A 15,253-nucleotide genomic window follows, 5' to 3' on the forward strand; every position below is an offset into this window, starting at 1 on the left:
TATTTGGTTGTTTTTCGCTTTTCAATTTTATGGTTTTAATTTTGGTTTAGTTCCTTTAAGTAAAACGCAAAGGTTTATGAGTTTTCCCCACACCGTGCACTTGCATTTTCGCATAACATGAGCTCTCTACCCGGGCTCCGTCCGTTTAAGTGAAAGTAAACGCTACGCCTTCATGAGTTAACTCGTCCCTCCGCACAGGCTAGTGAATACTTTCGGGTTACATATGACTTATGCTTTCGTGAGTTAACTTGTCCTCCGCATAGGCATAAGTAAATGTAATCCTCGAATTGAACTCGTGAGCTGTGATGGGTTATGACCGAGGCTTCGTGCTAATTTTAGCAGATGATAGTACGAACAATTCGAGTACCTGTCTAGAACCGAGACTGCATATAATGAACCATACGAGCTATCCAATTAGAGCCATGTCGAACCTCTGTCCGCTTATAGTCACCAAAATAAGTACACGGGAAATGCCTTTTGCCTTTCGTTTACACTATTTATGCAAAATAATTGGATCGGGTAGTTTAGTTTATTTTTCAAATTATATTTGTTGTGTTTACTAACCAAGTTTGTTTATTTTTATTTTTATCATGCATCATAGCCATCATATTAGGAAGGTGTTGATTAAAGGTTGGTTGCCAAAAACGGGTTTCGATAGAGGAGTCAATTACACAAATCACCGAGAAGAATGCCGTGGTGCGGATCGGTCTCTAAAACTCGAGGGACAAGGGGATAGTCTTGTGGAAAGGTGTCTGCCAATTTTCCCGAACAAATAACTGTGAATGTTCGCCAAAATAACCTCGAAGATTTGGTTCAAATTTGGAATCAGTGGGATTCAGACACTAGAGACATTTTCACCGAGAGGTATGGAGATATAGCTCACCGATCACCATCCGTGTGACGAACAGTTGATTCAAGCCATGGTTCGATTCGGGACCCACTTATCGTTGTTTCACCTTCAATCAAGAAGACATGACTCAACCATAGAAGAGTATGTTGCTTTACTCGCATCGACAATGTACAATTCGACAAAATATATGTGAAGGAGCCTAAGCCGATGACCTTCAAGAAAAAGTTAGTAAGACCGATGACATGACCGATGCATGGGCTGAAAAACAGATAAAGAAGAAGAACGAAACCATTTGCATTCCATGGTCCTCCCTACGAGATTTGACTCGAACCATCCCGACATGCTAAAAGGGTAAATCTATTCGCTGGCCATTTATGGTTTGGTTATTTTCCCAAAGGTTCTCGGACATCTCGAAGTTGCAGAGTTGATTTCTTCAAAGGTTAAAACAAGGAATCAACCCCGTCCCAACCATCCTAGCCGAGACCTTCGTGTCCCCGAGTAGTTGTCGAAGAAAAGGGGAGGGACGATTTATCGGATGCGCGCAGTTGCTCAATGCTTGGATTTTGAGTCACTTCTGGAAGGTAGAGCGCACTCCATTCCATATGTTTTCTAAAACATTCTCCCCGCTAGAAGCTTTCCTCAAGAAAGAATGGCCGAAGGAAGCCACCGAGCAACATTGGGTATCGCCTTCGAAATCTTCGCCGAGGATATAACATGGAGAGCACCCTGGATCCGTCCTTCTGTTCTGCTATACAAATGTGGAAGCCAAGATTGGGTACCTTTACTAGGGTTATGGGGAGGAGTTGGATATGCTCCGCTATTGGTCCAAAGGCAATTTTCTTCGCGACAATTCCTCCTCGCAACTGGAGGATTAGCACAGTTCAAGTTCGCTTTCGCAGGTGAAGGATATATGAAGAGAGTCCGAGACACTGCAAAGTCTTGGAAGGAAATTCATTTCATGGAATTAGCCTTGTATGCTGATACCCTTACCCAAGATTACAACGTATGGAGGAAGCAACGGGTAAATAGTCAGCAAATCTCGACAACAAACCACCCCATCCAGAATCCTTTCTCGAAGGAAATGCCGTCTGAGCTAGAAATAGCAAGACAAGAATTCGAGCGAGAAAAGGCCAAGATGTCTCGAGACCTTAGTGCCCTTCAAGAAGAAAACTATCAACTGAAGATTGAAATTCAGTTGAAAGATCCGAATCGAAAAGGTACAAAGAGAAGCCGAGATTGTGAGAAACGACTTAAGGGACCTTCATTTGGAAAATAAGAAATTAAGAAACACTATAAAGAATGGCGGGTTGGGCAAGTCGACAGAGAATGGAAGGAAGAAATTAGCAATATCAAGGAGGAATGGAGTTTTGGAAGGAAAAGCAAAGAAAGAGGAGGAAAAGGTCAGCGCTTTGATAGAGTTAAGAAGGAAGAACGCCGAGTATGAAATAGCGATCGCAGAATTGGCAAATAGTCGGTCGAACATCAAGAATTAAAAAGGAAAACATGAGATCTAGAAAATATGCTGCAATCTCATCAACAACAATTAGATAGCCTCAAAGGCTCTAGAAGAAAAGTGTGAGCGATGACGATAGGGACATTCACGCGTATGAAGGATCTCTCAAAGAAAGAGAAATGCAACTTGACTTCTTGATCAATGAAATTCGCAGCGGCTATGCAAGTTGTTCAATTATCAGATGAAGCCAAGTTCTCGCTACCAATTCCTCCGAGCCAAAGATCGAACATATCAGAGTTTTTAGAGCAAGTAAAGAAACAAGGCAATGTGGCTAGGAAATTTGTGTAACCGTTGAAAAATGGAAACTTTGTGTAATAGGCTATGTTGATCAATGAAATGCCTAAATATGGGGCTACCTTGAAATTAACACCAATTTTTTGCATTCCTTGCATAATTAACATACTAACATTTTGACATTCGTACATTCATTCATGCATTCATCCATACATTGCATATCCCATACTCGGTCATTGAAGACAAAATATATAATTCACAGCTTGTAATACCACAAGATGGAACCACGCTATCAAGATAAAACGCGCCAACGAGCTAGAGTGATGGAAGCTGAATTCAATGAGAGAATTGAAAGGATGGAAAGGACTCAAAAAGAATTACAAGAGCAACTGGCCAAATCACAACAAGAGACGAGAGACCTAATGATGAGATCTCGAGAGGAATCACTCGAGCAAAGAGATCAAATGGCCAAAATTATGGAGATGATGTCAGCTCTAGTTAAAGGGAAAGGACCCATGCAGAGCCCTGACATTGAAGAATCTCGATCAAGAATTCACCACGATCAGGATCCACTCTATCCCCCAGGATTCACTCCACCATTCGCATATACAACACAAAGAGGGTGTACTCAAGGGGAACCCACCGGCTTGGAACATCGACCCATGCCACCTACTCCACCCACTAATTTGGGGCAAGGAATATTCGCGTCAAGCCTAGGGGCTAGTCCTGCTGATCCACTAGTTCCGCACTGGATGACCCAAACAGAGGTAGCCAAGTTGAAATCGGATAACCATGATGCAAAATATAGGAGTCTAGAGGAAAGACTCAAAGCGATAGAAGGCATCAAGTCTTCTCCGCACTAGGTGCCAAAGAACTCGGCCTGCACCGATCCGATTTTGCCCCAAAGTTTAAAGTGCCCGATTTTGAGAAGTATGATGGGACAAAATGTCCAAAGGCGATCTAGTCATGTTTTGTCGAAAAATGACTGGTTATGTGAACGAGGACAAACTACTCATACATTGCTTTCAAGATAGTCTAACAAGGTCAGCTCTCCGGTGGTACAATCAACTTAGTAGAGAAAAGATTCGATCCTGGAAGGACTTGGCGTCAGCATTTTGCGATCAGTACAAGCATGTATCGGAGATGGTGCCAGACCGTATGACCTTGCAAATGATGGAGAAGAAACCAGCAGAATCCTTTAGACAATATGCACAAAGATGGAGAGATATCTCAGCCCAAGTGGAGCCTCCACTGACTAAGACTGAGATAACAGTCCTTTTCATCAATACTCTGAAAGCACCGTTCTATGACAAGCTGGTGGGAAGTGCTACGAAGGATTTTTCGGATATTGTAATATCTGGTGAACTCATAGAGAATGCCGTTAAGAGCGGTAGAATGGAAGGATCAGAAGGCTCAAGAAAAGCAGCACCCGTAAGGAAGAAAGAGCTAGAAGCCCACATGGTGGGAACTGGGAGTCATTACGTTCCCAATTTGTATTCTAACCAACCCCGACCTCGAAATTATCCACCCCCGAATTTCCATTACCCACCTCAAACACCTTACTACCAAGCATCACATCCGTCCTACCCTGTATACGCCATGAATAACCAAAGGCCCGTCACCACATTTCCACAAAACACTCTGCCCACTCAAAGCCAACCCAGAAATGAACCAAGACCAACAAAGCTCAATCCCGAGAGACAGCAATTCACCCCTATTCCTATATCATATGGGGAATTGTACCCAAAACTTCTGGAGAAACAATTGATATCTCCCCATTACATGGCCCCCCTTAAACCTCCATACCCGAAATGGTATGATCCAAATGTTAGTTGCGCATACCATGCGGGGAACCAGGGGCATTCTACTGAGAATTGTCTTGCTTTCAAAAGGAGAGTTCAAGGGCTCATCGATGCGGGCATTTTGCGATTCGATGGTACTGGCAGTACGACCGGGAATCCATTCCCAAACCACACCGAGGGGAATGTGAGCGCAGTAGGAGAGGAGGATAAACAACAAAATAGAAGATGGGTTTCTGAAGTACGAACACCTCTGCAGAGAATCTGGGAGATACTAAGTGAGAAAGGGTTGCTCTGTCGTTTTAATGGAGTATCCAAAGGAGAAGATGCAAAAGGTCACAGTTTTTGCAAGCTCCATGGTATTGGGGAGCATAACATTTAGTCTTGTAAGGAATTCAGAAGTTTACTGCAAAGTATGATGGACAATAAGGAGATTGGGATCTTTTGTAAAGCCAAAGAGGCCGACAGTGGAGAAATATGTGCCTCTAACAATCAATCATCAGGTTTCCCATATAGCGCCGACCGACCGTTAATAATCTATTATGACGCGAAGAAGGAGCCGGTGAAACCAAAAATGATAATTGAAGTACCATCTCCTTTCCCTTATAAGGACAATAAAACAGTACCGTGGAAGTACGATGTTAACATTGTTACACCTGAAGGTGAAAAGCTTGAAGCCACAACTGAAGACATTGGGGAAGTAGGTCATTTTACCCGCAGTGGACGGTGTTATTCTAAAGAAGTTGAACCGATAAAGAAAAGTAGCGACTTGAAACAAAAAGGGAAAGCAGTGATGCACGAAGTCGAGGTCGAGCAAGAAATTCCACCCATGCAAGAAACTAAAAAACCTGTGAATGAGGAAGAAGCTCAAGAATTCTTGAAATTTATTAAGCACGGCGACTATAGTGTGGTGGAACAATTGAGCAAGCAACCAAAGACGAATCTCGCCTATCTCTCTCATAAATTTAGAGCCACATCGGAATGCTTTATTGAAGGTGTTAAATCTAGCTTACGTGGCCAACAACATATCTGTCAAAAAGCTTGATAGATGGATAAACAATCTGAATGCGGACAATTTCATCTCTTTTAGTGATGATGAGATACCGCCAAATGGTAGAGGCTCAGTGAAAGCGCTGCATATCACGACTCGCTACAAGGGCTACATAATACCGAACGTACTCATCGATAATGGGTCAGCATTAAACGTCATGCCATTGGCCACGCTTTCCAGAATACCGATGGATTTGTCCTACTTAAGGCCTGTCATTCCATGGTAAGGGCATTCGACGGACGAGGCGCCAAGTCATGGGAAAGATCGAAATCCTTTGGAAGTGGGCCCTTACATCTATGAGGTCGAGTTCCAAGTCATGGACATTACACCCTCTTATAATTGCCTTTTGGGAAGACCTTGGATCCATTCTGCTGGAGCAGTCCCATCATCCCTCCATCAAAAGGTGAAATTTATCATGGATGGTCGTTTGGTCACAATCGAGGTGAAGAAGACATTGTCGCATCTATCTCTGCTGATGCGCCATACCGAAGTAAGCAAGGACGCAGTGGAATGTTCCTTTCGATCTCTCGAATTGTCAATGCCACCTTCATCGTGAAGGAAACAAAATTCGATGCCAAACCGCCGAAAAATACCGAATGGGTGTCAAGTTGATCAGAGGAAGAGGAGCTCGTGCGAGAAGAGGTTTAGGAGACATCTACAAGGAATAGTTAGGGCTTTAAAGCCGCAGTACCACAAGGCCCGATACGGTTTGGGGTTCCACGACATGCGCCAAAGAAGAAGACAGTGGAAGAAGGATCAAGAGAGAAGAATTGCAAGAACTTTAGGCCGAGAACCAGAATGGGAACCGATAGAGTACCCTCATTTGTCAAAAACATTTACATCTGCGGAATGTTGTACCGGACAAGATGATCTACGAAACATGTCAAGTTAATTGAAAGGGTTTTCGAATGTCGAGATAAGTGTCATCGACAAAGAAGCTGGTGCAAGTAAAGATGTCTCGAGGATACGCCTTTGCCCTCCTGGTTTTATGTTGAACAATTGGACTACTGAGGAGCTTCTTGTAGTTTATAAGTCTTCAGAGTAATGCTAAACATTAACCTTCTATTGTGTCCTTAGATATAATAGAATTCTTTTGTAAGAGCTTTCATTCGCTCTTTATCATTTAAATAAATATCGATGAAGATGTATTTTGTCACGATTTTTCGCGTTATCACTAATTTCATGATCATTTTCTCATTTCATAGCCTATCTTTACATTTGCCTCATTACCATGACATAACATTTTGTTTGTTGTTTCCAATACTTGGATGTCCCCCTATAGCTTCCTTTTCCATTTCAACTTTCAGGTGCTCAGATATTGACGACATGAATAAGCCCGCTCTTTAATCTTGAAATCGATTTTGAGAAGGTCTGTTTGCTTAGGAGAATTTGAAGTCGAATAAAATGTCAAGATTATGTCTCGCCTCTGAATTGTTAAGAATGGTGGAGCAAGAGGATAAACAGATTCTCGCCTCATGAAGAATCAGGAAACAAGAAATTTGGGCAATCAAGAGAGGAAACAAGAAGTGAAGATTGGGACTTCTATTTCAGAGAGTACCGCATAGTTTGATCACTTTACTCATGAATACAAAGATGTTTTCGCATGGTCATACCAGACATGCCGTGCTAGATGAAGATTTAGTGGTCCATAAGCTCCCATTAAAGCGAATGCAAGCCCATCCAAAGAAAAATTAAGATGGATGAGACCCAAATGTTGTTGAAGATAAAAGAGGAAGTCAAAAGCGCTTGACGCGGCTTCCTACAATCCTCCAAATATCCGAATGGGTGGCTAACATAGTCCCTGTACCAAAGAAAGATGGAAAAGTACGAATGTGCGTGGATTATCATGACTGAATCGAGCAAGCCCAAAAGATAATTTTCCTTGCCACATATTGACACGTTGGTGGACAACACAAGAAAACATTCATTGTTTTCTTTCATGGATGGATTCTCGGGTATAATCGATCAAGATGGCCCCGAGGATATGGAGAAAACTACCTTCATAACAATGTGGGGAACGTTTTGCTACAAGGTGATGCCATTCGGGTTAAAGAATGTCAGCAACATATCGAGGGCTATGGTAACGTTATTCCATGACATGATGCACAAAGAAATAGAGGTCTACGTCGACGACATGATTGCTAAATCCAGGGAAGAAGAGCATGTGGTGAAACTCAAGAAGTTGTTCGAGAGGTCGAGAAAGTTTCACTAAAGCTTAATCCACCAAATGTACATTCGGGCTACCTCGGAAAGTTGCTAGGCTTCATTGTCAAGAAAAGAGGTATTGAGGTTGATCCGGATAAAATAAAAGCCATCCAAGAATTACCACCTCAAGACGCAAAAGGAAGTTAGAGGACTTTTAGGAGATTAAACTACATTGCCCGATTTATCGCTCAACTTACCAACCAATGCGACCCAATCTTTCGCTTCTTCAAAACATAACCCGGAGAATGGAACGAGGAATGCCGGTGGCCTTTGATAAGATAAAACAATATTTGTCTAGTCCTCCAAAGCTAGTACCGCCAACCCCGGAAGACCTTTGATATTGTATTTGATCGTGTTCGAAAGTTCAATGGGTTGCATATCGGGCAACACGACGAGTCGAAAGAAAGAAAAGCGATCTACTACCTCAAAGCAAAAGTTCACCGATTATGAGGTAAAGTATTCGCCCATTGAGAAATATTGTTGTGCCTTGGTTTGGGTAGCTCGGAGACTTAGACAATACATGTTGTACTATACGATATGGTTGATTTCAAAGTGGACCCGATAAAATACATGATGGAATCGCCGCACTATCGGGAAGAATGGCGCGATGGCGATTCTCCTCTCGAATATGACATTGCCTATGTAAGTCGAAGTCGATAAAAGGAAGCGCAATAGCTGATTTTCCAGCAACTCGAACAATGTAAGAATATGAGCCTTTAAGATTCGATTTCCCGATGAAGACTTAATGTGCATCTCGTAAATAGAATCCGAGTTATCAAAAGAGAGGTCATGGAAGATGTGCTTTGATGGTACGTCGAATGCGTTAGGGCATGGAATTGGAGTAATCTGGTATCACCAGACGGAATCATTATCCTTTCACCGCAAGACCGAACTTCTTCGTACCAATAATATCGCAGAATATGAGGCCTGTATCATGGGGCTTCGTGCAGCTATCGAACGAAACATTGAGATCTTGGAGGTGTATGGAGACTCAACCCTAGTGATTTACCAAATTCGTGGAGAGTGGGAAGTGAGGGACTCAAAATTGATTAAGTACAGCAATTTAGTGGCTGGATTAATCAAGGAATTCAAAGAAATAACTTTTCATTACTTCCCACGAGAAGAGAACCAACTAGCGGATGCCTTGGCCACTTTGGCTTCAATGTTCAAAGCAAGTAAAGAAGCAGAAATAATGCCCCTCAAAATGAGCATATACGAGGTCCCTGCACACTGTTGTAGCATTGAGAAAGAGGCAGACGGACGACCATGGTTCTACGATATCTTAGAATATATCAAGAATCAAAGCTATCCCGAACAAGCAAATGAGAACGACAAAAGAACAATCGAAGAATGGCGCAGGATTCGTTCTTGATGGGGATATCCTATATAAAAGGGAAAGGATCAAATACTTTTAAGATGCGTGGATGATGTCGAAGCCGAAAAGATACTTGAAGATGTCCATGAAGGAATCAGGGACACATGCCAATGGTTTCAAGATGGCGAAAAGATTATGAGACTCGATTACTCTTGGTTGACGATGGAAAGCGATCGTATTAGTTTTGCGGAAAATGCCACAAATGTCAAATCTATGGCGATAAAATTCATGTAGCCCCTTCGCCCCTTCACGTCATGACTTCTCCATGGCCTTTTTCTATGTGGGGCATGGATGTTATAGGGCCAATTTCTCCAAAAGCATCAAATAGACATCGATTCATTTTTGTGGTTATCGATTACTTCACAAAATGGATAGAAGCTGCTTCGTTTGCTAATGTGACGAAGACTGCAGTTTGTAAGTTTTTGAAAAAGGAAATCATTTGCCGGTATGGTTTGCCTGAAAGAATCATTTCAGATAATGCCACAAATCTAAACAATAAGATGATGAAAGAAATGTGCGAGCAATTCAAAATAAAACATCATAATTCCTCGCCCTATCTCCCAAAGATGAACGGGGCTGTTGAGGCAGCTAACAAGAACATCAAGAGGATCATTGGGAAAATGACTGAGACATATAAAGATTGGCACGAGAAACTTCCATTTGCTTTGTTTGCATATCGCACATCCGTATGCGAACGCTCACGGAGCAACTCCTTTCTCTAGTCTATGGAATGGAAGTCGTGCTACCCATCGAGGTTGAGATCCCTCTCTGCGAGTATTGATGGAATCGAGTTAGAAGAAGCGAAATGGATTCGAGCTCGATATGATCGCTTGAACCTCATTGAAGAAAAACGTTTAAGGGCAATTTGTCACGGGCAAATGTACCAAAAGAGAATGATCGCAGCCCATGACAAGAAGGTACGACCAAGAGAATTCCACGAAGGAGAACTCGTGCTGAGAAAAATTCTCCCAATACAAAAAGATCTGCGAGGGAAATGGGCACCAAACTGGGAAGGACCGTGACGTCAGAAAGAAGGCATTCTCGGAGGAGCTTTGATCCTTACCGAGATGGATGGGAAAGAGTTGTCGAATCCAGTGAACTCAGATGCAGTGAAGAAATATTACGCTTGAGATAAAAACCCGAAAAGGGCATTTTAAAAAAAAAAAAAAGAGAAGAAAAAAGGGATCAGAGTGAAAACCCGAAAAGGGCGCTTTGGTTAAACATAAAAGATTAGGATGAAAACCCAAGAGGGCGTTCTAATGAAGCAAATATTCGGCTTACAAGGTAAGGCGTTCTAAATCAGACGACAAACAAGTGAGACTACGGTATTTGAAGCATCTCTGAAAGCTCGAAATCTTCTACGCAATGAGCCATACTCTAAAAGATTCTTGATTGAGGAACGTGAAGAGTTCATGTGTCGAATATCTAAAGCATTTGTATTCATTGAATACGATCTTTTCTTTGCACATTTGTACTATCATTAGTTAACTTTCTTTGTTTGCCACATTTGAAATAAAGGAATATGAGATATCCTTTTGTCCTGCTCGACCATTTTCATGCATATCATTATGTGTTTATTTACATGATAAATGGTGAAATGACATGCTCTAAACAAAAGAAATGTTAAGCATTACCTGGATGAAAATTTAATAAGCGCAAGAGCCTCAAAGTAGGAACAAAGTTCAATTGGGGACAAAAGAGTGACACCGAGAAACGTCGATTACCCGTGAAGCTTAAAGACATGTACATGGCAAAGAGTCAAGTAATGAATGCGACCATCACAAGAATCGAGACGAAAAAAGACATACGACAAACATACTTAAAGAGCACTTTGCATAATCATGTAGGCATAAAGGTATTTAAGACAAACATGTGCATCATGCATGGCATATACAGGTACTCCAGCAGAGCAAGAAATTTGGAATGAGAGTCACATTGAATCAAATGAAAAGACACTTGAATTCTACCAAATGACAGGTTTTGATATTTTTGATGTTCAATTTCTGTCCTCCAATTTTGTTTTTTCCAAAAATCAACTCATATCGCGAGAAGTGAGTTGAGCCTCAGGGCACGCTGAGGTATTTTCAATTTCTACTTTTTAATTCATGTTTTCCAAGAAAATCAGCTCATATTGTGAGAGGTGAGTTGAGCCTCAAGACACGTTGAGGTAATTTCAATTTATGTTTCAAAAATCAACTCATATTGCGAGAAGTGAGTTGAGCCTCAGGGCACGCTGAGGTATTTTCAATTTCTGCTTTTTAGTTCATGTTTCCAAGAAAATCAACTCATATTGCGAGAGGTGAGTTGAGCCTCAAGACACGTTGAGGTAATTTCAATTTATGTTTCAAAAATCAACTCATATCGCGAGAAGTGAGTTGAACCTCGAAACGCCGAGGTAATTTCAATTCCTATTAAATCTAAAATCAACTCATATTATGAGAAGTGAGTTGAGCCTCGAGGCACGCTGAGGTAATTTCAATTCCTATTAAATCTAAAATCAACTCATATTATGAGAAGTGAGTTGAGCCTCAGGGCACGCTGAGGTATTTTCAATTTCTACTTTTTAATTCATGTTTTCCAAGAAAATCAGCTCATATTGCGAGAGGTGAGTTGAGCCTCAAGACACGTTGAGGTAATTTCAATTTATGTTTCAAAAATCAACTCATATTGCGAGAAGTGAGTTGAGCCTCAGGGCACGCTGAGGTATTTTCAATTTCTGCTTTTTAGTTCATGTTTCCAAGAAAATCAACTCATATTGCGAGAGGTGAGTTGAGCCTCAAGACACGTTGAGGTAATTTCAATTTATGTTTCAAAAATCAACTCATATCGCGAGAAGTGAGTTGAACCTCGGGGCACGCTGAGGTAATTTCAATTCCTATTAAATCTAAAATCAACTCATATTGCGAGAAGTGAGTTGAGCCTCAGGGCACGCTGAGGTATTTTCAATTTCTACTTTTTAATTCATGTTTTCCAAGAAAATCAGCTCATATTGCGAGAGGTGAGTTGAGCCTCAAGACACGTTGAGGTAATTTCAATTTATGTTTCAAAAATCAACTCATATTGCGAGAAGTGAGTTGAGCCTCAGGGCACGCTGAGGTATTTTCAATTTCTGCTTTTTAGTTCATGTTTCCAAGAAAATCAACTCATATTGCGAGAGGTGAGTTGAGCCTCAAGACACGTTGAGGTAATTTCAATTTATGTTTCAAAATCAACTCATATCGCGAGAAGTGAGTTGAACCTCGGGCACGCCGAGGTAATTTCAATTCCTATTAAATCTAAAATCAACTCATATTGCGAAGTGAGTTGAGCCTTGCATGACACTAAGGTATTTTCAAATTCTATTTTCAAAAGTTAATTCATATTGCGAAAGGTGAGTTGAGCCTTTAATTTTCGTTTTTCAAAATCTACTTTTCAAAGATCAACTCATATTGCGAGAGGTGAGTTAAGCCTTTAATTTTCGTTTCTCAAAATCTACTTTTCAAATTATTAACTCATGTTGCGAGAGGTGAGTTGAGCCTTTTAATTTCTGCTTTTAATTTCTATGTTTCAAAAATCAACCCATATTGCGAGGAATATGTTGAGCCTCTGTTCACCTGCTGAGATTTGGATACCACAAGTGCGGTGAAGTAGGTCAAAGTTGCAGTCCGGTCTCCTTGAAGTTGCGAGAGAGCTGATCGAGGATATCGATCTTGCCTCGCTAGAGTTACTGAAGAGAAGATCACGAATCTCGCCTCATCAAGTGATAAAAGAGCGATTGAAGTCGCAAATTTCATATCCTTAAAGTTACAAGACATATATCGAAAATGCGTGGATTGAACCAAAGCTACAAGATGAGATGGACTAGAAGGAAACTATTTGAACAAGAAGAGCACCGATGAAGTCAAGACTCGGCAAGACGGAGCAAAATTGGCCTTTTTTATGTCTTTGCTCTATTCCTGTATACCGACAATGAGCAAAGAGGGCAACAAGATAGGCCAATTTTGGGCCGTTTATGAGACTCAGCCCAAATATATTACAATAGGACTTAGCTAACCCAAACAACAATATTAGACCCACCTAAGCCCATTAAACCTAACTAAACCCATTCAATAACCCCCAAACCCTTACAAACCCAAAACCCAATACACGTAAACCCAATAACCCCAACTAACCTAAACCCATAACACCATTTCAAACCCGAATGGCCCATCGAACCTAACCCTAGCCCCCACTTGCGTCGACCAAAGACCGAACCCCACCAAGACGCCTAACCTTGGCCACCACGCCCATACTGTCGACATTCCCATCACTGCACCTCCACACCGCACATAAACAAAAGAGGACAGAAAGGAACGAAGAAGCATGCGAGCGTAAAATAAAATAAGCAAGAGAGTTGGGAATCACATGTAATCGGCTATAAAGCCGAGAGAGAACTAATGTAACGGGTTCTAGTTTTTTTTTTCAAAAATAAAAACGATGAAAGGTTCGATTGTAGAGCAAAAAATAGCAGCCTAATTAGAGTTTGAACACAAAATAACATCCAAGCAAGTGAATACAAAAGATCAAGATTCAAAAGTGAGTAAAACCAAGGTAGTTCTTCATTTCAATAACTGTTTTAAGTCTATTTTTTCACCACAAATACATAAACATTTACAAATAAACATAAAGAAATAAAAAGCAAAAAAAGAGAAAAAAATTAAAAAAATTACCTTTTCTCTCCTTTTTTTTCTTTCTCCCTAACTCAAATGATTTTTTAAAATTTTTGACTTTTATAGGGGTCAAACGCACCGCTTTGGACCCTCGGTTTTAATGAACAAAACGACGCTGCTTTTACTTGGCCCGACCCGATTCGACCGAACCCGCCTCAGGATCCGCGTGTTTTTAACTCAATGGGATATTTGTGCAATCGGTCCTTCCGCATTTTTGTTGTTTGAATCAAGTTTATATTTATTTATAAATCGACCCTAAAATTTAAACCGATTTGTGATCTAATCCTATTGATGCTACTGCGTTTTGATAGAGCGGATATATTGTTGTTTCATCCCCCATGTTTCATGCGCGTTTCAATTCGGTCCCGTGGCTTATTTTATTTCAATTTCGCCTAAAATTCATTTTGAGCTCGATTTAGTCTTTTTGCTAGATTACGGTTTTATTTTCAAATTATTTGTTTCTTATTTTCATTAATTATTATTATTAATTATAATCTTTATATTCTTATTATATTTACTATATTTAATATATGTAGTGGTGTATATTGTGTTATGTACAGATATGCGTATGTGTTCTATATATATTTATGGAATATTATTATTAGTTATTTTTAATATGTGTATTATGTAAATATTTTAATATTGTATTCTATACATTATTCCACATAATATTAAAGAACACGTGTTCTCAATATAACCATGTGCATTTAAATATATACTGTATATATTTGGGGAAGCATTGTCGATAGTTTTTTATTATCTTTTAACATGTATGTATCATATAAATATTTGAGTGTTATATTATGTATATATATATATATATATATATTTCCAATGTGTATATTTTTATTGTATTTTTATACGTCATATATATTTTTCAAGCTATATTACATTTCACATATTATCATATAAATATGTACATATATTTTTAACTACTTTACGCACATTATTTTTTAACTTCACATTATGTATATATTTTGAACACCATACATATTGAGTATTTCTAATGTCCCGTTTATTTATACCCACGCATTTAACATATCCATGTAATGTACTAGTAAGTTCATTCTATGTCGTTATCATTTCTAATGTATATGTATATTTCATGCAATATAATTAATAGTTACTCTTTTAACATTATTTTGAAGTACGTGTATATTATATGTTTTCTTTTAATATGTATTACATGTATATATATAAATATATTCTGATTCTACATTGTGTATATATATATTTTCAATGTTATCTTTTTAAATCATACGTCGTTTTATATATTTTCCATAGTCTTAACTAGATTTTATATTTTTATATGTATATTATTACATTTATTTTATTCTTATCATATATATTATCAATACATGTACTTTATTATATGTATATATATACATCATGTACACATATTAATATTATTATGTAAATCTTTTCATCCCTATTTTTACGTATATATTCGTAATGTCACTTTTACATATGTATATTCAATGTTTTTCGTTTTCAATATTATTGTCATATTTAATCTTGCATGCGCGTTATTGTTTTAA

Source organism: Gossypium arboreum, chromosome 10, assembly GCF_025698485.1.
Source record: "Gossypium arboreum isolate Shixiya-1 chromosome 10, ASM2569848v2, whole genome shotgun sequence".
In the NCBI taxonomy this organism is placed as follows: Eukaryota; Viridiplantae; Streptophyta; class Magnoliopsida; order Malvales; family Malvaceae; genus Gossypium; species Gossypium arboreum.